General features: G+C 37.0%; 1 protein-coding gene across 10 annotated transcripts in view; it reads left to right on the plus strand.

The window, feature by feature from the left end:
* The window catches only part of Sox6 (SRY-box transcription factor 6), a 580,734-nt gene that overhangs the window by 3,661 nt on the left and 552,497 nt on the right, over positions 1-24,576 (plus strand). For 2 of the 10 annotated variants that reach the window (XM_078046425.1, XM_040284700.2), the window contains exon 1: positions 569-1,323. The exons of 2 other annotated variants lie outside the window; for them this stretch is intronic. The gene's annotated coding sequence lies outside the window, so the exon portion shown is untranslated. Of the gene's footprint in view, positions 1-568; positions 1,324-1,705; positions 2,134-2,583; positions 2,788-4,098; positions 4,638-24,576 lie in introns of those variants that run through there. 6 more of the 10 variants (XM_078046423.1, XM_040284699.2, XM_078046422.1 and 3 more) reach the window with 4 other exon arrangements.

The raw sequence follows: 24,576 nt of genomic DNA on the forward strand, positions 1-24,576 counted from the left end.
TATAATAACTTTAATCCATAAACTCCATAATCTAAATGGTCTTTAGAACACTGCCACCTACATGTTAGGCATCTGCTGTTAATAGCTAATTTTTTTCAATTTCTTCTCCTCTATCTTTTAAAATAAGTTTCTTTTCCTTCATTTACTGAGATTCTACTAACGGGTGTTTTCATTATCTCTATTTTCTGTATCTCTTTCTTTTCTCTTTTGACTACTTCTTTATTATTTATCCTAGTAGTAACCCTTCTTTCCTTCTTCGTGGTCTGGTTCAACACTTGTCTTTTCCCTCTTTTCCCTTCTATTTCTCCCATGACTCACTTTTGTGGTCTAGTTCTTAGTACTTCTCAATCTTCAACCTATATCTTCTTCTTTCACCTAACTTTTCCAAAGCATACGCTACCACCCCTGCATTTTTCTTTCTCATTTGACTTCCTTACTCCTTCCACTTTGCTCCTTCCTCCTCCCCAGTTGCCTACCTTTTCCCCTTCCGTTCAGTTTGCCATTCTTTTGACTCCTCCTCCTAGCCGCCCATCCCTAATAGTTCTCCTTTGGTCCTTCTGTCTTTAGCCTGCCTCTCTTCAACTAGTCCCTAATCCCTTCTGACCCTGACTCTCCCTCTTCTTTGTCCCCATTCCAGTTCTCTTCTAGTAGTCACTTTATCTGTCCAGGCTTTTTCTCTAAATCCAACCTCCGGTCTCACTGGTCTCTTTGCCCTCCTCTCTGTGGCTCTCTCTTGCCTCCCTCTCTCCCCTCCTTCTTCTTCCTCCAGCCCCCCCTCCTCCCTCCCAGCTTCCCCGCCTGGCTCATTGCCTCCCTCGCCTCTTGTCTCATCTTGCCTGTGTTGTCTGGGAGGGGAGCCCTGCCTCCTCTCCCTCGCTCAGATCAATGCCCTGGCCACTCACTTTCTGATGTTGCACGACGGGAAATGCTTTGAATACTTACGACATGGCCGCTCACACTGATTGCCAAGATTGACAGCACTAACCATCGCCTTCACTTGTTTCAGGGGGGAAACCCCTAGTCACCCCGCTCCGCGCGCACCTCCTAGCACCCCGGCAGCAAACTTCTGCCGCTCCGCGCTCCCCCCTGCCCCGGGCGGGACACCCCCGCAGACTTGAGTTAACGGGCTGCGGGGCCGCAGCGCTGGGGGGGTGGTTCTGCTCCCTTGCTCCCCAGCCTGTGCTAATTGACCTAGCATCGACTCCTCTTCCTTTAAAAGATTTTTTTTTTATTTGTATCTCCCTTTTCCTTTAATGCCTTTTACTCCTGCGGCACAGCGCACAAGGAACCCTCCCATGCGGTACCATCCTGGAGCCCGCCCAGGTAACCGGGACGGAGCGAGCGATCTAGAGAGCGAGGGAGGCAGAGCGAGAGCGCACGGCCCGTTTGTGAGCTACCTGTTGGGGAGTGGGAGCGGGCAGGGGACAGGAACCTACGGCTGGGCCCCATCGCTTGTCCCCGGCACCTTCCATTCCTGCCCTTCCGGGCAGTTCCAGGGTTAGTTTCTCTGAGCTGGGACTGAGGGGCTGGGCTAGGACTAGCGGAGGGAAGAGAGCCGAGCGAGCTGAGCACTGAGAGGGCGCGGGTTGCCGGGAGCCGCGGCTGCCCAGCCGGGGCGGGTTTCCGTACTTGGCTGGGGAGGGGAGAGCCGGGAGGAGGAGCGGGAGGAGGGCACTCAGCGGGACCGACGCGGAGGGGGAGAGTAGGTAGAGAAAGGGGCCCGAGCGCCAGCCGCTTGCTGGTGGACGCGCGGATCCCCAGGATGCGTCTCCCTCTCCGAGAGTTGTGCCTTGTTCCGGAGGCGGTGACAGATCTGCGTGGCGGGCTTTTTTTTTTTTTTTTTTGCCCTTCCCATCCACTCCGAGAAAACACATGTTGTAGCAGTAGATAACTGTGCGTAGAACACTAAGGCAAAAGGGCAGGGAGAGGGACAGACAACGCAACCTTTGACAACAGAAAGCTGTTATCGCCATCCTAAGTATTCGTCCGGAAATCTGTCTGTCCTCTCCGCCCACCTTATTCCTCCACCTCCGCCTCCCTGAATAGATATTCTAATCTATGTAAGTGGGAATGATATGAAAAAGAAGTCAGGTGGCTTAGAGAATGAATTTTTAAGTCTCCGTGAAGTTTGAGGTAGGTATTTCATGGAAGTTCGCGCAAGTGTGTGATGGAGGAAGCTTGTGTGCCTGCGTGTGTAGTGTCCTCCCTCTCCCTCTCTCCCTCCCTCGCTCCCCCCACCCTCAGCTTAAGCATGTGTGCTTCAAGGGTTCAGATGGGACTCCTGGGTGGTAATGGCGTTTTTTGCCCACAAGAGGGCAACATCCTGAGGGCTTTGTGAACTCTCTGGTTATCGCTGCAGGCTTGCTTAGGTTTAGAGAAAGTTACACCGAAACTTTCAAAGTGATATCACATCTTATTTCGTGATACTAAAAAAAGAAGACACATAAAAGACAGGAGAAAAAAAGAGAGAAGCGAAGAAAAAAGTGGGAAAGAGAAAAGAGGCAGCCAGCCTACCCTGGGAGAGTTCTAGTCACACTGAGACTAGGGGGAGGGCTGTTTTAATTGTGGGTTTGGCCGACTGACGACTGGAGTGCCCTCCTCGGCTGTCTTAGTTGTAGCCGGAGGTCATGTAAATCGACCTTAAAAGAATGCATAAGCCATAAATTAAAATAAACCCTCACCCAAGGGCTGATCCATAAGTAGACAATATCCAACCTGGACAAAACGGGCTACCTTTACGAGCCGACTTAAACCGCATCCCCCCAAAGAATAGAGACTAAATGCAAAGTAAGTTTTCTAGCGAATATTTTTTTTTCTTGAAAAGTGTTGGGTTGATTCGCCGTGTGACTTTGATGCTGCAGTTTTCGGAGCGCTTCAGTGTTAGCCAGGCTCGGGGTGCGGGAGGTCGGGAGGACCCGCTGAGCTTCTGGGCTTCTTAACGCTACCCCCACCCCACCCCACCCCACCCCACCCGCGTTTTGGTTTGGAGACTTAGGCTATTTGTGGGGTTGACTCTGGCGGAGGTCCCGCTGGAGTCGAAGATCTCTGCCACACTCTCCGCCAGGGTGAAGTTTACTCTGAGTAGTTCATAAAGAAAACCCGGGTCGCTAGAAAAAAGCGTGCGCTCCTTCCTTTCACCCTCACCCCACTGCCGCTCCGCTGCAACTTTCCTGGAACCGAGCGCGAGTAGTCTCCAGTTTCCGCTGTTTCTCTTTCTTCCTCCCCCTACCCCATTATTGGAATTACTTTTAATGATCTTTTCAGGAATAAACACTCCGAACTCCAAGACAATCCGAAACCCAAGTACTAATCTGTGGTCCTCTTTGCCATAGACGCGAGGGCAGTGGTGCCCGATGGGGGCGTGGGTGAGGGGGTCACCTAACTTAGTCCGCCGCAGGTTCGGCCTCGGAGTTGGTCCGCTGGGCGCACAGTTGTCTGCATGTTTCTTCTCCCGCTCCGCGTCCATGAGCCTGGCCCGCGCCCTCCGTCCTTCTCGGCTCCCTGCCCGGGCCCCGCTGCCCTCTCTGCAGCCCGGGCCGAGGTCCACTGCTCCGGGGCTCGGGGAGAGTGCTGTCACCCTCCCCGAGGCCCAGCTCCTCTAGCTGACTGTTCCCAGGGGAACTGCTTTCTTTTCTTCCTTAAAGGGCCGGGAGGGGAAGGAAAGGGGCTTGTGCAAAGGCTGCTGGGGTTGTGCTCCGGCGCCGGGAGGAGCGGCCCAGGGGCTGCGGAGGACAGATAGCTCTGTGCCGGGCTGGTTCCTTGGCGCATCGCGGACACTTAAGATAAAAAGAAAATTGGTGTGTTCTGAGCAGATAAAAGGTGGTTGTTGCCAGCATATTTTGAGTTTTGTTTAAGCTTTCTTATGCTAAGTTTGAAAACATTTGTTTTGTATGAATTACCAGATATTGAATTGCTGTCCTATTTGGGGACTAAAAATAAGCCTTCGACTAGGCTGGCGGGACTAGACTGTTAGCAAGATGGGTTGTCCCGGACTGCTTCTGCCTGTGTGACCTCCTTTGAGGGCCGCGCTCGAAGTTTCGGTCTGGAGATGGCCTGAAGCCGTCCCTGGGCAAACTGGGCTGGACTCCTGACCTCCCGCAGCACTGTCAATGGGGCGCTTGGATGACGTCCTTGTCTCGGGCGCTAGTCTCGGTCGCGCACTCTTGAGGCTGGGCTTTTGGCCCTGACGGGGAGGCACCCTCAGCGACCCAGTAGAGTACGGACGAGAGAGTGCCCTCTTTCCCCTCCCCCCCCCCCCGCCCTACAGGGTCTTCTCTCTCCTACTCTTTGTAGTCTCATGCCTAGGTTTTTCTCGGGGTCCCGAGGAGAACAGATACAGCCCAGCCCAGTCTATTTCTAGGAGGTGGGTTTGTGAATAAAAAAAGGTCAAGTGGTCGGGTCTGCGAGCTGGTCCATGGCGAGGGGGGACTGGACGGACACCTGGCAAGGCCCGCCCCGCCTGTTCCCTTCACCCTGGCGGACCTGCCTGCCTGCTGCTGGCCACCCTAGGCCACATTCTTGCTCTGAGTGCGAGAGGCGGTGGGAAAAGCAATCCTGAAGTAGGATCAGCGGGCGAAGCTGATCCCGCGATGGCATTTTGTTTTGAACAGTTGCTGGGGTTGACGTTTCCTCATAAGGTAAGGTGTCACTGGACAGTCGGCTGCCCAAATGCCACATGTATAATTAGCCTGCGCACTCAGCACCTAGTTCCTGAGGCCCATAGGCACGGACTTGGCCGATATGATCTACTGAACTCCGCTCTGGGCTAACGGATTCCGGAGGGATGGCCGAGCCGACCAGGACAGTCTCCCAAGGCCCTGGCAGGGAAGACTTTGACAGTGTAGCCTTGTCTTTGAGTTTTTTCTTTTCTTTTCTTTTTCTCTATTTTGTCTCTCGTTTTTCTCCTGAGGGGGAACTATTGGTTAAGGGGGTATCCGACATCAGCGGTAGGGTGCAGTCTAAATGGGTAAGGGAGTTGCAGAAAAAAATCTAGCAATATACTTATTCTCCACACTCCGTTCTGGGGGAGGGCTGCTAGTGCCTCTCTATCTGCTCTAACCTAGTAGGAACAGCCAGGCTTAGCATTGCATATCCTGTCTTGAGAAGGGACTTGAGGCTTACCATTTGGGGCTACACCTGTCTCTGTACTCCCTCCTGCTCCCACTTGCAGAGGTCTTAGTATCTGTGTCCTGAATGAGGCTTTTGGTTCCTTCTTCAGGCCTAGCCACTTGGGGCTGCTAGTGATCCTGTGGGGGAGCCTGGAAAGTCGTGCTTGCTATCTATCTCATTCTTGTTCATCCTGGAGTTTTTAGGGGCAGCACCTTGTCCTCTCTGCTTGTTCAGATTGGTGCTTGAGCTTCCTACCTAGCTTCTGAGATTCTGGCCTTAGGTCAGCTTTAGCTTACAGTTTCTGGCAGAGACTAGATTTCTACAGCCATGAACATGACCTTCCCTCTGTCACCCTGTGCAGTCACTGTGGAATTTAACACTCAGCATCAGGCACTTGCATCAGTCTCCTTCCTCCCTTGTTTCTAGGCCACTCATTTATGGCTGATACCTACTAGAAGATTCTCTTTATTTCAAAACAAGCAAGTAAATGCACTAAATTTCTATAAGTTGAGAGGGACAGGGTTAGTTTTTCTATGGCAACAAGAATCTTCTTTTCTTGGTGGGAAGTGGGGACATGGTTTATTAAGTTTTATTTGCTTTCTATCAAACCAGTATAATATTTTCTTATAGCAGAAGAAAAGTTATAACTATTTTTTTTCAATTCTTCAGTCCATGAATGTATTATCTATGTACTTTTGAGAGTATTTTTTCCTGAGTAAATGTTTCTGAGCTCATGGGTAGGCAAAATGACATATGGATTTTTTTTTTCTCTTACACTTTTGAAAACCTCTTACATCAAGAGACATGGTCCCTATTTTTTAAAACAAAACAAAGAAAAAGGAAACAATTTTTTTCCAAACTTTGAAAGCAAATGAGAACCACACTTACTAAATACAGTTTATGACCAAAGGCAGTAAGTAACTAAGATCCAGACTTTAAGTATAGGTCTCTTAATTCCTTAAGCAACCTGACATCCTCTGTTGCTTTTTTCATGTATTACTAGCACCTCCTTTCTTCTCTGTTTGTCCATGTCCATATTCATTTAGTTATGGTGGCAAGACTAGATAGCTTTTGGCTTATTATTTATCCTGTTTATTGCTGCTTTTATTTGTTGCATTTTTAAGTGGCTTTCTCTTGGTGTGTATATATATATTAATATGTAAAAAATGTTTTTACTGTGGAGCATTATACAAACTTATGCAATAATATATTCTGCAACTGCAACACTCTGAACAATATATCATGAAAATAAATGTACAAAGTATTATTACTAAAGCAGTTTAAAGTACCTATACCTTAAACTGACTCTATGATGGATTTAGTAACTAAATACTTAGATGAAATGAGATTCAGTGGGAATATTAATTTTTCTATTGTACATTTTTTCACTGGTAGCAGAAAACAACAGATATTTTCTTTTTAAAGGAAAAGTATATACTCACAATATGTTAATATAATTGGCAAATCTTCCTTTTATTATACTTTAAAATATATTACTTTAAGCACATAAATGATAAATTTTGGTGGCATTATTGAGATTTTATGTCCATTTCTATTTGACTTCTTTTAGGAATTATTGAGTTATTTGTCACTGATCAAATTGTTATACATATTCATCTTATATTGAAAATATAAGTGATGTTTTAAACAATTCTCTTTCAATTAGCAGAAAAGACTGGGCTAAATTTTCTTTTGAATATGACTTAATATATATTAGCTTTAACCTTTACTTTTAATATTTTTTATGGTTTTCAGTTTTTTTAGGTTATACATCTCTTTCCATGTTAGAAGGAATTATTTATTAGCAAGGGAATATGATTGTATATGTGAAATATGTATAATATATAATACATATATTTCCCCAGTATTTACAAACAGCTTTCTATAAAAGTATAAAGTACAGTACAACTAAAATTTTGGTTGATCTCAGAGCTATTTGTTTAAATATAGTTTAGGGATGCATATATATCAATTGATGTTTTTGAAGTCAAATGAAACATTCCATCAAGCTAATGTGTCTGAGAGTACCATATCAGGCACAGACAGGTACTAGAAATGATAAAACACAGATAACTTGCCGCAAGATGATTTGCAGATGGGATGTATTATCTGCTGTCATGAGGTTAGATGGGTCATATTACCATTTTAAAAATTTAATCTAGGTTATTTTAGAATTATCAAGCTCTGTAGGTATATGGGATTTAATAAGAACAACAGATTTTATTATAGAATCCTGCTAAAAATGGACAAATCAACAAATACTGCTTTTTTAAAAGAAGAAATGGACTATCTTTGGTTTGGATTGTTTATCATTTAATAATATAACATTCCCTATTTTTTTTTCTAACAAGGAAAATTAGGTTCTAGGACATTTTATGTCCTCATCCCATTTCCACATTTTCTACTGATTAAATACCACATTTCAAAATAGTCAAGTAGAAAAAAAAAACAGCTGGTACTCCTGTAGAGTATGTGAAAAAGCAATTTTTATTAGATACAAGTACATTTTAAATGTTTAACTTTTTTTTTATTTTGCTTGAAGGATATGTGATCTTCAATTGTGATCTGAACATTGATTGTTAGGTGAGAGTTATCTCAGAAACTCTCCTCATTCTTTCATTATGTATTCATTATTCATTCTTAGGAAGAGTGTTTGTATTTTCCTTGTTCTGTAGAAGAGGGTAAAAGCTTTCCAGCTAATTATTTTGTTTAGACTTTTGGTCAAAGTAGAAATAGTTCAAATTTTGTATTAGGGATTTTGAAAGATCTTTTAAAATTTTAAGTATCTGATTGTCATAGTTTGGATAAAAACATCAACTGGATAATATGGGTGAAGGTTGAAAAATGGAATATCATTTAAATCTACTGTAGACTCTCTCATCTCCAAAATAGGGTGCTGGTCTGTTTTTCCTCAAATCTGTGGTAGTCTCAAAAAAGGAAACATGAAACCCTAAAACCTCAGAGAAACAGTATTGATTTAATTCTTAACTGCAAATCCTTCATATCATTGCTCAAAATATCCAACTTTACACCAATATTAGCCATTCTTTTTATAGTGACACCATGCTTAGTAAAAAACTTCTAAGCACTGAGGTCAGGTGTTGAGATTGGATTCTAGTTTATTTTTTATGAATCAGATAAAGATTTCTGTGCATGAGACCATATGTGAAGATGAGAGAACAAGAACATTTCCATATCAAAGGCAATATATCTGAGGCTGCATAGTAATTAAAATGCAGTGGTTTGGACTCTGTGCACTAGCACTTAAGCAGAGCATTGCTGGGACCTTGTGCATCATGCAGGCGGTTGCCTCTTGCATACTTCTTGAAATACACTTATAATTTTGTACAAACGTTTATGCCAGTCCACACTTTTCTGTGGATAATTTGTATTTCATCCAAACCATTCAAAGTAGAAGTTATTTTTTGAGCTACCCCCTCATTATGGCTTTTGTGCATCAACTATTTTTATTCTAGTTGTTTGTATTTCCTTTTACCAGAATGATGGCTTGTTTATATTCAGAATCTCTTCTTGCTCCTCTAAGACCCCTAATATATCATTCATTTTACTATTCACTAAAAAAACTTTCATCTTTAGGAAAGATGTGAGTTATTTTCTGAGGTTAATTGTAGATGCTGTAATCTATTATAAACTAATAAACCACATTAAAAATCAACTGCCTAGTTATTTCTACTTTATAATCGTAATATATTTAGTGATCCTTGCTAACTTAACATAGTACATAATATTGGAAAAAATCCTTTTTAAAATCTTGAAGAAAAATTATGAAATGTTTCTTTTTACTTTTCAACGGCATGAAAATGTGCAGTGGCATTCTCTTTTATGCTACTTTAAGTGAAAAGCAATAATTTAAAAATATAGAAATCTTTATATTTACCTAAAGAGTTATTTCTTTACATTTATGAAGAGATGTTGATTTTATTTGTATTAACCAAGTTAATATATTAACCTATAATCATAATCACTGTGAGGATAGAACAGTGAAATAAAAAAATCTAACAATTGGTACTCTAATGTATGTACTTTAGAAAATTTTGCATCTTTGTTAACCATCTTGAATTCGCTGCCCTGTAATTTTCTGGATTTTCTATTTCCGTATTTGTTTCTGTCTACCGACATTATGCTGTGGTATGTGTGGCAAGGGATTCACTGGTTTGTTATATTTACTAAGCTCCCATAGTCTATAAAGATTTTTAAAGATTGCTCTGAATTAAAGCACCATATATTGAAGCCTAGTGTGATATTATGAAGTCTTTTAAGAATTTTGTATATTTTAACTATTTGGGATCAAATTACTTAAGTGTATTGATTTGATGCTTTTCAATGATGATGTGTAAAAATAGGAATAATAAATATGAGATAAATGCATTATATGATGTGCACATTAGAGTATATGCAAAATTCTTTATTCTCCCATTTCCATTTCTTTCTTGATGTCTTTCTTCTCCATAATCTTATAAGATAACTCTTCAAATGATCTTTGGTTCCTATGACCTTCAATAATTTGTTATTTCTAATTATTGTGAAGAGACAAATAAAAAAATTTTCTGTTTTTAATATATTCATTCAAATGCAAAAAAGAACTCTAGTACTCTTTGTGGTTTTGACTTTGCTAAGCATAATATCTGCTTCTTTGAAAAGTAGTTCTTTAAAAGCAGTCAAAGAAAATTAAAGATGCTTTCCTTTCAAGACTACACAAGTTCAATGTATGGAGAAAACAAAATGCTACACTAAAAACAAAAACAAAAACAAAAACAAAAACAAAAACTGAGGAGCATAGGTTTTAAATAGAAGCCATTCTCAGGCTTGGTTGCAAATGGTTCCTTTTATACTTTACAAACAGATCATTGGGTAATGTGATTGAGTGTTATTAAGTTCTAGGCATCCTGAAGGGCACTTTAAAACCATGAGTCTTTACTTTTTCAGGATTTTTCTCTTCTATTGAAGATTTTAGTATTTGATAGGTGAGGAAATTTAGGTGAAGTTGTTTTGGCGCTAGGCAAGTCTCTGGTACAATGGTAAGAATGTTCTTAACCTAGGAAAGATTTGTTCATTGTTCTTTCTTGGGAAGGAATATCAAAGGGTATGTAGTTATTTTCTTAGAAATAATCTCAAGCTATCCCCATGAAATTGAGCTTTCTATGTATGAGAAGTCAGATTTCTTCCCCCAATATATATATACTCTAATCCCTAAGCCTCCGTTTATCTAGAAAATAGGAGCAGTAATAATATCTACCTTAGAGAATTATTGTGAACATTAAATACGAAGAATATAAAGCACTAAACTCAGGGGATTGGCATAAAATAAATATTTAAGATATGTTTTCTATTACTGTTGAAGTGGTACTAAGAATTACATATCTGGCTCCTTATTTCCTACATACTTGCTATGGAATATTTGGCAACTTACATAACCTGATTCATTTTCTCTTATGTAAAATAGAGAGAGCAATACAAGTTCTTTTTTTTTCTTTCCTAGGAAGAAGAATTCATCTGTATTCTAGAAGACTTGGGATAGAGTCCCAAGTGACTAAATATAGAGTTTTGAAGTACAGCTTCTAAAATTTCATAAAACTCCAATTCTAAAGACTGGAAGAGATTTTGAAAGGTCATTTCATCTGTCATCTTCCAGATAGTATTGATCATCCTTTCTCCATTTGAATTAATTAAGAAGCTCTCTTTATTTTAAATGCCTACAAAGAAGGATTCTTTTATAACCTTCTTTGGTTATGTATATAAATGATTAGCATCAGGAAGTTCTTTCTGTCAAGTACACACATTTCAATCTGTTTTCTCTTGCTTTCATTTTAAGGAAAAAATGGAAATAGGCATTTTTCTTTGAGTGATAGACCTGCGTGTGCAAAGACCAAATTAGACTTCTGATGTTTAGTTTTTGAATTTTTCCTTTTATATCTTATTTCCTGAACTAGTTGTAGGATCTTGGATAAATTGTGTCACATCTTCAAGTTTCATTTACTCATCTTAAAAATGGATAGCGAAAGAATTTATAACATGGTTGATAGGAAGATTAAGTCTGAGGATACTATATACAAAAGTGCATAGAATAGAAATTGACAATAGTTGTATGATCAGTACTGGAACCATGGCATGAGAAGGCCCTTAATTCTCATGTATTTTATAGAGCTTCCCAATTTTTTAAAGTGCTTTCATATTCATTGCCTCATTCAATAAAAGGTATGCAGGGTAGATAAACTTACCAGTCATACTGTCTGACTTCCTGCTTGATATGAATAAACGTTTCAATTGGGTTTTGCTTCAGGATATTATTTGCTCCAAACAAAGCTTGTATGTCATAAATTAGGACTGTTTTTTTTCCTTGTCTTCTTATTTTCCAGTCTCTTCCATAGAATGTCAGTGCTCATTTATTTTATCTTCATGCTTACTTCCAGAGCCAACCCATTTCTGTATTTCCCATACACTAATGTAAATGAATAATATCATGCTGAGTCAGAGCATTAAACATTGGTTCTACATGTCTGATTAATAAAAAATAGAAAATGATTTGTTTTATCTAATACATGTGACTAATTTGATAAGCAATAATCTTAACGTGGGGTTCATGAGGGAGTATTAATTAAAGGATTCTTCATGGTGAAAAGGTTGGGAACCACTAGATTACATAATTTCAAAGATGAAAATGCATGGTCTTAAGACAGGAGGTATGAATTTGGGTGATTCTAGTGTGTTAATTACTATAATGGAGATATGTATAAGAGCAGAAGAACCTATGGCAGAGAAAGTTTCTGGTAGGAGGTGGTCTTTTTTAAAAACATATTTTCAGTTGTAGATGAGCACAATATCTTTATATTATTTATTTATTTATTTTTATGTGGTGCTGAGGATCGAACCCTGTGCCTCACACATAAGAGGCAAGCACTCTACCACTGAGCTACAACCCCAGCCCAGGAGGTAGTCTTTGATCTGTGATTTAAAAGATGATTGGGGCAGGCTTCTGGTAATATCTTAAACATTTGATAGTATTACTGACTCTTCTATAAGTCTGATAGTGACTCATCTCCTAGTTATGTCTTTGTGACTTCTAGAAAGGCCATATCTTGTGAATGTGATATGGCTATAGGCCAGCAGCTTGACCAGTGCTTTTTCTTAGCTCAGTTTTGTGGTAAAGGGACATTGTGAGTATATTTTAAGGTACAAAGAAGTCTTTCAAATTATTGTTTCCTTTCAAATTTGTCAAGTAGGTATGAAAATTAAAACAGGTGGCTTATTAACTAATGATTCAGGTCTATGTGTTAACAAAATCTTGTATCAGCAGTGTAATACACTTGTATTTTTTTTCTTTTTATGTTGACAAGTATAGGGTTAGAGAAAGAACTATATCTGGAAAAATTTCAGTTCAGGGAATTATTCATTGCAGATATTTAGGTGTCTCATATTTATAATTAAGTTTTTCTAACTTTAAAGTTGACATATTTTATAATTTTTAAAATTGAGGGATACTATGAAAATAATAGAGTGATTTGAAAACTTTTGGGGAATAAATGCAAATTATTATTATATAATGATGATGATGAAACAGTAGTAGAAAAGCAGTAGCAGCAACAACCTCTTTCTACTCCTGAAAACTTTCAAATAGAGATGCTAAATTCACTCGTTAGTTGAAAGTCATGTTTTCTGGCTTTTTTTCCTCTGAGCCCATGAATCATCTTCTGTTTTTCATTTGTAACTTATTTGGTGTTTAGTAACTTGTTTCTCCAAATTAAACTCACTTATTGAGGTTTTGCAACCTAAATGAGGTTGTGACAATCACTTTCTGAAAGAGTCCAGTGGTCAGAGAGGCTAGAGAAACAATGGCTATAGTTTCCAATGGCCTTCACCTGTTGTTTTCTTCACCACTGCTTTGGCATCTGAAGAATTGCATTACTGATAATGCCATGAAAAAAAAAATGATAAAATCTCTACCTTAAAAAGAAAGGTCCTGGACTGGGATTGTGGCACAGCGAAATCGTGCTTGCCTAGCATGTGGGTTCGATTTTCAGTACCACATACAAAACAAACAAACAAACAAACAAACAAACAAACAAAACACAAAGGTTTATTGACAGCTAAATATTTTTAAAAAAATGCCCTGAAGGGCTGAGGTTATGGCTCAGTGGTAGAGTGCTTGCCTAGCAATGTGACACACTGGGTTCAATCCTCAGCACCACATAAAAATAGATAAATAAATAAAAAGGCTTGTGTCTGTCTACAACTAAAAAACGTATATTTTTTAATGCCCTGAAACTTAGTAAAGGGGGAAATATAATTGAAATTTCTAGAGAACTATTTAAAACAATCTCTTTAGTAATATCAAAGTACTTATGATGCTTTTAAGGACATTTTCCTTTACAATTTTCAGTTGGGCTCTTTAATGAGAAACAAAAACTCAAACAAAAAAGAAATAAATTGAGATAATGTGGCAGCTAAAGAAAGTTTAAATAACTTGGACATAGTATATATATTAGTTAACTGAGTCAATTCAGGGACCCTTATGTGTGGTGTGGCAGGGAAGGAATGAAAAATGCCTTAACTTTTAATTATGACACCTTGGGCCTGTTTCCAAAGCACTCATCATAATTAGTTATGTCTTAGTTGTGAAATATTGTGTTTAATTTCTTTGTTATATCCACATGGAAAGTTCCTTAATGTGATAAAGAGCTGGGAATAGGAGATACAGAAAAATATATTCTTTCACATTTTGAGTTTGTTTATTTTTTGCATTTTCCTTGCACTACTTTCACATCTTTAGGTTGGTATTCTTCCTTTTTGATATGTGCATAAACTAGTTTCTGTAATTAAGATGCCAATATAATAGGACATTTATGTCAAAATCCTTTACATTTTACAAGGCTATGATGATGATGATGATGATGATCCTTTACATTTTACAAGGCTATGATGATGATGATGATGATGATGTGTGTGTGTGTGTGTGTGTGTGTGTGTTTGTGTTTTGCTGATTTAGCAAATTTATTTCTGAGATAATTTAAAAATAAAATTAATGATTTTATTAAATTTAGTAATAAGGGCATTAGATGTTTATTCTAAATTGTCCCAAATGAGGCCTCTATTTATGTATATTCCTGAAGCATCCTAAAAGTAAATATCTTTGATAATTAACACAATTTTTTTTTCAGTGCAGGACATGGAAGCACTGTATCTGGTATCCCACCCTGCTTGATTGGAGTGTATGTAGGGAACATTTTAGTACCAAGGTTAAAGGGGCAGAACTTAGGATATTCATGGAGAGAGAAAAATAGAGACCTTAGGTGATTTGGAAAGTCAAAATGCAACTGGAGAAAATTGTTGATAAGGTTGGGTCTGAAAAAATTCCTCTGGAAAGACAATTTTAACACTTATTTGGGAAAACGTAGGACAGAATTGTGGTCCTCAGACTTTTGGATAGAGCATATATATGTGCATATTTATTTAAAATTGTAGACAGTTACTCCTGTGGTAATATGTGCTATAAATCATTCATATGTAGATATTAGAAAGAGATATTGATGAAATGAATATTTTAAAACTAAACCATGTAATAGAACATGCTTTGTTATTTTAAAAAACTTGGTTTAGCACTGTTTGATGAAGTGATTTAAAGATTTGGGTATAGGGGCTGAGGTTGCAGCTCAGTGGAGAGAACTTCCCTAGCACATGTGAGTCAGTAGGTTCCATACTCAGCACCACATAAAAATAAGTGTTGTGTCTCTCTACAACTAAAAATATTTTAAAAAAACTGGTTCTAAGTTCAATTTACTTTGCTACATGCTTTTAAAATTGCTGCCACAGAAGGAAACAATAGATCCAAATGAAAATATTACATCATTGATTATACTTATTAAATTGTGTTACTCATTTTTAAGTCCCATACACAACATATGCAAAGAACTTTGTTAAAATTTGGATAGTAAATTTCCACCTTCTTGATGAGGATCTGTTTTTGCCAATGAAGTTGAAGGCATATGTAGCCTTTTCATATTTTAATAAAGGGACTGAAAAGCCACTGAAATTATTTGGAACAGCATTAAACAGGTTAGATTATTCTGTTGCCAATTTTTAAATTTGTAAACAGATAAGAATTTTTGTAGGTAACAGACTTAGAATTTTGGTAACAAAATCACGCTGATGGAATGTTTCCAAACATGTGTTTTCAAAATATTCTTTTATAGCATGAATCTGTTTTCAAAAGCATTTACTTTCTCATTTGATAAAATATCACCTTTACCTTGATGAGACAGATTGTTTGTTTGATTGCTTGTATGTATATATGTATCTAATTACCTATTGGAATGTCTATCTATTCTCTCTATATATGCAATTCATGTACTTAGCATCACACATATCTTTTATTCTAGTCATCCCATTAAAAAGTTCAGCATATTTGTTACATTAGTTTTTTTTTTCTTGGTATTTTGTCCTAAACTATGGAAACTTTGCTATTGCCATAAGAAAAGCAGTGAAACCTCTGGGTAGTGTAAACATTTCTCATGGATACTTCCCATCTCTTTTCAAAGTATTTTAAAGATTTTACTGTGTTCTACAGGTATATTTTTTAAGAGTAATTCCGTGATTGTGTAACACTGGGCTTTAACATTTTGCTGCAATTGCTTGGCTATGAATGATGCAGTTATTGGGTCTCATGGTAGTATCTTTATAATCTTATCTCTTTTTCCCTCTTTAGTTAAGCTAGCATAACTACTTCACCAGTGGTTACTCTTAAAAAAGAAACTTATTGTTGAGATTGTATCTTCTCTGGTACTTATTGTAGTGGCCTATTCAAAAGTAGCAGTTCACTTAACAGATATGGCAAACTAAGGCATGGTTAAGAAATACTACGTTGATTCATCTGAAAAGCAAGATGTAATGTGTTTTCTTTCTGGAAATCTTCATTAATGTTTTTCTATGTGTCTTTCAACCTTATTTGTGACAGTGTTTGCTGCACAATACCAGAAGACATTATTCACATTGCATCCTGGGTAAATGGTCACTCCAGAGTTGTGTATTGAGCAGATCTGATTTTTAATTAAGGGAATGTATTTAAATTCATTGCCATATTGTTAGCTGTGTATTATTGTGTTTACTGTGCATTATTGTGCTGTGTACTACTGTGTATGATATTGTGTATTTTTGCTAGCCTTTTGATAGCAGCAGAAAGAACTAGTCTTAAAACAGCATGTAGCTTTTCATCTTTTATAAAGATGAAACTGAACTCTCAGAAGAGGGTTCTAAACCTTTAACATTAAATTTGGTGATTTTTTAAAAATATTGGATTGAGTTTTAAATGATTTTAAACATTGTTGGTAAATTTCAGTTATTTGTTTGTTTGTTTATTTATTTTGCAGTGTTGGGAGGTTGAACCCAGGGCATTGTGCATGTGAGGCAAAAATTGTACTACTAAGGTACATCCTCAGCCCTAGCAATTTAAATTTATATCTCTGTGCTTAGTTTTTAGATGTCTTTCTGATTATAAATGCTTTATATTCTTATTATTTAACATCACAAAGTACAATAGGGCAAGGTACACTCTTAATGACACTAGATATAAGTCTATATCTCAAATTGTCCCTTGATAATTAAAAAAACACTTAGTTTGTTTTTGTCAGATTTGCTTGAATCATCACTATTTCTGTTCTGTAGTGTGGCTACTAAAGAGTTCCTAATAGTAGTATGAGTGTCAGATTGGTCATAGTCCTGTTACCAAGACTTACATTATTAAAATTATCCTCAAACTTGTTTCTTTGTAAGAATCTTTTTAAACTATGGAACATTTTTTATGATTAATTTAATTAAAAACTAGATAATAATACCTACAATGAATCTCCCTTCTTTTTGTAGAATGTTTCTGATATAGGATGTTAGATATATTGACCTAGAGTGTCAATCTGTATTTAAATTCAAGGATTAGTTTCCTTACTTTCTGAATAAATAAATATACTTCTCTTTATTTATATAGACTACTTAAAGGATGATGACACCCACTTACAAGACCACTGTAATGGAAACGTACATAAGAAAGAGAGGGAGCATGATGATTTAGGAGGAAAAGCATGGTCTCCAGAGCATACTCTTTTGGGATAAGATTCCCTCAGAATAATGTAGCCATCAATGGAAACCTGGGTCAGAAAGTGGAACTATAGATTTACGAGTATTGGAGTTTAAAAAATAGTAGTGTGGCATTTTTACAGGGGTCTGATATGAGAAAGGAAAAAGATTTAACCTATCTTTAATTATTTAAGTCAAAGAAATTTGAGTAATTTTGTTGGTGTAAAGGGATCTTAAAAGGTTTTATAGTTAAGTATATTTATCATGCTTCAGGAGAGGGGACCAAGTAGAGGATCAACATTCCCCTGAATGTCTGCAGCTCTTTGTTGCTTCTACACTCATTCTTCCTTGGTTTTAGATAGAATCAGAGCAGACATTGGGAAAGGTAAGGCTGCAGTCAGGGATGGCTATAGGCAAATATTGTCAACAGCACTGTTTCTTCTCTCCTTCCCCCCACCCCCTTCTCTAACTTGTTGGTATACTTCTTGGGATGTTCAATATAGTAGCAAAAGCTCCATTTGGGAGTTTTACCTCTGCCAATGAATTTTGAGTGACTTTGGCTGTATCACTTTTCTCTAGGAATACATCATTGGCAGACTGGGAAATCTTATGATCTCTGAAGAGGTTTTGGCTCTTACATCCTGCTCATTCCCTTTTTGGGATAGTGCTGTATGCAGCACACAGAACTTTCACTGCAGTTCCTTATTCTATATAACAATCTTGATCACTATGTCCACTGTACCTTCTTATGGCCAAATGTTGGCAACCTAATTTAATATATGAATTCATGAAGGTGGACTCATGAGCAAAAATTGAAATATTTTTAAGTTTCTTCACTTTTCCAGACAACTTTCTTTCTTTTTTTCTTTTTTAGTTGTTGATGGACTTTTATTTTCACTTATTTGTATGTGGTGCTGAGAATCGAACCCAGTGCCTCATGCATGCTAGGCAAGCATGCTACCACTGAGCCACAACCCCAGCCCACAGACAACTTTCTACAGAGTACATTTCCACAGTGTGATCCTGGACAGGGCTTTTGCTTTCTGACCCAAAGTGTCTAATCAGAAAAGAAGGGAATCAGAAGGGCTGTGTCTGTGAGGGAGGTTGGGCTGGATGAAATAGGCAGGGTGTTGGGATGTGGCCATCGATTCATTGCATGTGTTTGGCGAGGCTGGCAGCAGTGGCCAGTGCCAGGCTTTTTGAGTATGGTTTCTGTCACCCAGTGAGTTGGCTGTCTTTGGAGTCTGCCAGTTAACCTTTTCAGAATCTTAGAGTACAACTAGCACTCAAGACGATGAGGATAAATGAATTTTTAGGAATTAAAAAAAAGAACCCACTGTTTTCATTACCCACTTTCTCCCATCATCCCAGATGTAACACACATATACAAATATAAATTAAGCAATAAATATACCACTTAGGATAACTTTGAAATAATACTTGAATATTTATTATGTTTGCAGAATTGAAAACTTGGTACTTAATGGGTTAAGTATTTGCTTTTTTTCCACTGTATTTTTGAAGCATCTAATAAGTAAACAGATTTCAGTCTTTCTCATTTTCTTTTTTGTACTCATTTATTGCCACAGAGGGGGTTACTGTTGAGTAACTAAATGGGTACATATCAGTAAACATATATTGAGCAGCTACCACATACCACACATATTTCTGTGTACTTTCATGAGATAGAGTTAATAATAGGCCAGTATCATAGTTTTTGAGAGATTTGAATAAACTAATATACTTGGAAGAATGCCTGATATGTTGTAAGCTCTCATTAAACACTAGTGATTATCATTTTATTATTTATTTCACGCAACTCTGGAAGTATCTATCATTATCTCTGCTTTATAGAAACAGAAATTGAAGGTTAGAAAGGAAAAATGGCTTACCCAAGATCACATTGCCATTAAGGGGCAAAACCATAATCTAGATATAAATGTCCTGGCTTAAAGTCTCATGGTATTTCTTCCATACAATGTAGCTGCTCCTAATGGGCAAGTAAGTCAGGAGATTTCTCCCAGATAATCTATGAACTAAGTTAATCAGGAGCTTGGATAATCAGGATAATCAGAAGTTGAACAATTTTTGTGTGTGTGTGTTACTGACTTTCAGTGGTGTGGTTATTGAGTTGGTTATCACTTTAGTTAACACTGCATGGTATTAATTGAAACTCTTGTATATCAGAACCATGTCCTTACTTTTCATGGTTCTGATCTCAACTTTACACAGTTCCTATGTCATGGTTTCATTTGAGTCATTACAGAATCATACAAAGTGAGGTCATGGATCCAATATTCACTTGTTTCAGATAACATGGTATGGTGCAAAGCAAGAACTTCACACTCACATACTGAAATTCTCAAATTCTCTTTCCTTTGGGCCAGTTAGATGGTTGTTTTCATTTGATGGCCCATTATCTTTTTTCTCTCAAGATTCTTCTGCTCCTGCTAAGGAAGAGTACTATGTTACATAATTAAGTTCTTTGAAGGTCATTAATAATTGGCTCTTTGCATAAATGCACAGCATATCTGACATTTGTTGTATCCAGCAGTAGATCTCTTTTTGGATTTAGACAGAAACACTTGTTTTAATTTCTTTAATCTCTCCCAACCTCCCATTACAAGTCTAAGATTTCTGAATGAATACATTTCTTTCTATCTTATTCAGCAATGTACAAAGCCAATGAGACCAGTTATCTCTCAGTTGTCGTTTTATTATATGAAAAGTGATATAGTATACACTGTGCATTTCTTTTTAGATATAGATGCTCAAATTCTTTTTAAGCACTTAGTAATCATCTCAACTTGATGGCTATTGCATAGATATCAATTTTAGAGCAAGGTAATATTTAATATACCTTGCTTAATTATGAAGCTTTGAATCTCCTCTTGACCCCAAAATTTAAAATACTCTTTTCCCTTAAATCTTTATTGCCCTCCTCCTTCAAATTGTTTTAAAACCTGTTCTTACTATTCTTTGTCATGTATTCTGAAGAATAGAAATCCTTTGCTCACTCTAATTTTATTTCTCTTATCTGTGTAATGCTGGAGAGTTAGTTTAGGGTTAACTCAGCTTGTGCTTAAGAGATACTCCACTACTTTCTAGTAATGTGAAATTGGGCTTGCTACTTTAATCTCTTCAGGTCTCAGTTTCCTTATCTTTAAAATATTAGCTACTTTTCTCATGGTTGTTTTAAGGATTAAAGGAGTAAATATAAGTGTTTTTAAAAGTGCCTGATATAATAGGTGCAAGTAAGCATTAGCTATTATTAACTAGTAAATGTCTTTAAAGGAGAATCTGGTAAAAAAAGAGGATATTATATTCAAAATACTTTCTTGAAGAAGTAAAAATGAGCACTACTAGGATGTACTGTAAAATAATTTCACAGTTTCCCATACAGGGACTCCAGGAACCTTTGAGAGAATTCTAACTTACCTATAGTAATAGGGTCTTTGAGAACCTCTTCAACAGCATATCAAATCTCTTGTAACTAAAATTACATTATTTTAAGGTCTGCCTCTTATTTTTTGAATTCCATAATTGATAGAGACTATATGACTTGGGTACGGAGTGAATTTGTGACTGTACCCATAACTGAAGAAAGAACGATAGAGCTTAAAATGGCAGCATCTATCAGTCAGGAAGTTTGACTCAGGGACTGGCTTTCTTCCAAGGAGGGTTCAGGTACATCCTTCCTTGGGACATGATTTATAGGTCCCAAAAGTTATGGAGGGAGGCATCTTGCTGAGATTAGGGTGTGGAGTTGATAATCATCTATTACTCTCAAGCTCTTTTTGATGTAGACTCCCAGTTTCTGCTGGAGCCAGATGGTCTTCCCCAGAAAAGGTCTGGCCTCACTCCACATTGCCAGGGATTGCAGGCTTACCTGCAGGACTCAGAATCCTAGTGGAGGCAATAGATTGGCTATATTTAATGTAGAATTTGAACCCAGGTTTGTCTGATAACAAAAGCTAAGCTCTTTCCACCAACAATTTCATATTGTTTCCCTATTTAAGAGAGCATTTAATGGAGAAAAGGAAAGTGGCTGTGATAGTAGAAGCATCTATGAGTTCAACATCAAAAAGGATAGATGAGATAGTACCTGAGAGGGCTGTGAAAGCAAAGGGGTTTTCTTTAGGCAACAATGTTATGATAATGGTACTGGAGGAGATGGTAATGATATAGTAGTTCTTACAGGCCTTGTGTGGATAGAACAGAGCTTTGGAATGTATTCCTGGGTACTTGTACTTCAAATCATAAACTCACAGTCTTTGTATCATAGAACCTCAGAGCTGAAAGGGTATTCCAATCACCCATTTATGATGTGGTTCCATATAAATGATTGTACAGTCCATGCTGGGAGAGCTATGATAGGGAGTTACTTCTTCCTTTTCACCAGAATATAAGCTCTACATGGACAGGAATTTTGTTGGTTTGTTCAGTAACTTTTAGAGACTAGAACAGTGCCTGGCATCTAATAGTTACTTAGTAGATACTGTCAAATGAAGAAGGCTTCAACTACTGAGTTGACTGTTTTGTTCTACATATTGAACAATATTATTTACCAAACAGTCTCTCATACCAGTATTAATTAACCCTGTGAGGTACGTATTATTATTTCTAATTTATAGCTGAAGGTACTTAGCAATTAACTAATTTTCTTAAGATGACATTTACTAAAATATAACAGTCAGGATTTGAACCTTTAAGTATAACCACCACATTATATAATACTGTGGAATTATTACCTCTCTTGTCCTACATAATATCTTCTGTTAATAGAAGCTAGGTTTTTGTGGGAGCCACATCACACTGTTGTCTCATTAATCTTACTTCCAACTAAAAGTCACAAATCATTTATTTACCATGTTCATACTATACTTGAGCTGATGGTTTTGGACTTGAGTGTAGGAGCTTGTATTTATTTCCTATAATTTTTCTCTGGTTAGATTCACTTGATTTTTATTAAGATCTTTTGATTTAGTATATTTTTAATTTTTCCTTGAGTATTCTTTAGCATTTATTGATAATATTTTTTAGTCCTTAATTTTGTTAATAACATTTAATACATATTGATGGATTTTCTAGTGCTTAAACATTTCTCCAGTAAGCTTCTTTGTTACTGTGTGTGCACACCCATGTGTGTATGTGGTGTGTGTCTATAAAGTCATACCACTAAATTTGAATTTTCTATATTTGGATGTGTGTCTAGAATTCAAGTATTTTATTGATCTAATTTTCTATCCTTTGGGAATTTGTATTTTTCTGGGAAATCATCTATTTTCTCCTTATTTAAAAATATATTGTCGTAAGTTGACATCATTTTAAAAAATATTTTCTGTACCTAAGGTTATATATTTTTGTTAAGATCTTTTTGGATTCTGATTTTATCATTTAACATATTGATTATTGGAAACTGTTGAGTGTGCTAGCACTTAGCTTGCCTTTATTTGTATACCTATAAGTCTTAATAAAATAGAATTCAACAAAAATTTATAAATAGCTTCTACATGCCAAATACATGCTACAGATATAAAGGGTGATTAAAATAGGGATGTACTCTAAGAGTCTCACAGTATAATAAGGATATTTGAGACTGTCTGTTAATTGCTTTGCTGAAATTCAGATATATTGTTTCTAACACATACTCCCCAAGAAAATAGTATTTCTGATAAGGAGACAAAAGGGGATAAGACAGGACTTGTGGGCTAGGGATATAGTTCAGTTGGTAGTGTTTGCCTCGCATGCGCAAGGCCCTGAGTTCAATCCCGAGTACCACACACACACACACACACACACACACACACACACACACAAGACAGTACTTGCTTTTTGTGAACCCACTGTTTGGTCCCAATGAATATCTTTTTCTGGTAGCCACGTGGGTTAGTTATGTGGATTCTAGAGTGTTGTTTTGGAAATTAAATTCATGTAAGCAATGTGTTACTGAAACTTATTTTGCTCATTGATACATAATCTACTGGACAGATTTTTGAGGAATGTAATGTTTTAGTCATTCTAGAAATTTATACATTTAATCAACTAGATAATTACTTCTTAAATTTTATTAAGCATGTAAATCACCTGAGAGTCTTTAGTAAAATGTGTATTCTGTTTCTGTCTGGTGAGGGTATAGGTTCAGTACATTTCTAACAAACTCTTAAGCAGTGTCTTTGCTGTTTTTCCTCAGTGTTGCTGACTTGGACTGCACTTTAAGTAGATTGGAAGTAGAGAACAGAAAGACAATATGCATTATTTTATAATTAGTAAATTTTAATTAATAAATGATGGGCTTTATAAAAATAACAAATAAAGCATTTAGGCCAAAATTATCAAGACTGACAGTGCCTCATTTGTTGGTGAGGATGTAGAAAAAATGAAACTTTCATACTACTGGTGTGAGTATAAATTGTTATAATCAATTCTGAAAACTACTTGGCAGATTTACTAAAGTTAAACATATGTCTATTCTATGATCAGCAGTTACACTCCTGGATAAATACTCAAGAGGAATAAGTGCTTTTGTCTACCAAAAGACATGCTTAGCATGTTTTGTAGCAATTTTTTTTCTAGTCACAAACTATAAACAACCCGGATGTCCATCAGTATGAGAATAGATTGTGGTATACTTCTTCAATAGAACATGATACAGCAATAAACAGTTACTGATATTCCTCATAGACATGTGGAGAACAGAGAAGATGGTTAAAGAGAAAGATAAAGATTAGAGGAAGATAGTATGTACTGTGATTCCATTCACTAGGTTGAAGAACAGATCTCATGACTCTACAATGAGAGAAATCAGAAGAATGTTTACTTTTGGGGACAGGTTATTAATTGGGAAGAGGAATGTGAGAAAATTCAAGGTTCTGGGAATGTTTTATGTCTTTGTCTGAGTGGTGATATATGAATAGACATGAAAAATTTTATTGAGTATATTCATTGACTGTACTTAAGATTAGTGAACCTTACTACTTATGTGTTAGAATTTTTACTTTAAAAAAGAAACAGCATTTAAAAGAAGAGAAAAATACCTTTTGAAATTTGAGAAGGGTATTATATGTTTTTTTAGCAGTGGAATTGATTTTTGAAGGAGTTGTTATATGTTCACATTCATATTTATTTACTGCATAAAATATTGAAAAAATATATTTAAAAGGTAGTGAATTAATGTAGTTACCTGATTCCTAAAAATAATTAGTATAGTTGTCAATTGGATTTTAGGTCAGTAGAATCACAGCTCAAATAAACTTTAGGTAAATAAAAATATTTCCATTCTTTTATTATATGGAACAGGTAACAATTCGAAGAAAACAAGCTTTCTTCAGTTATGTTGGAAATCCAAACAGAAGAACATTAAATGTAGATCTTTTTACTCTTCAA

Source organism: Ictidomys tridecemlineatus, chromosome 4 (genome assembly GCF_052094955.1).
Source record: "Ictidomys tridecemlineatus isolate mIctTri1 chromosome 4, mIctTri1.hap1, whole genome shotgun sequence".
Taxonomy (NCBI): Eukaryota; Metazoa; Chordata; class Mammalia; order Rodentia; family Sciuridae; genus Ictidomys; species Ictidomys tridecemlineatus.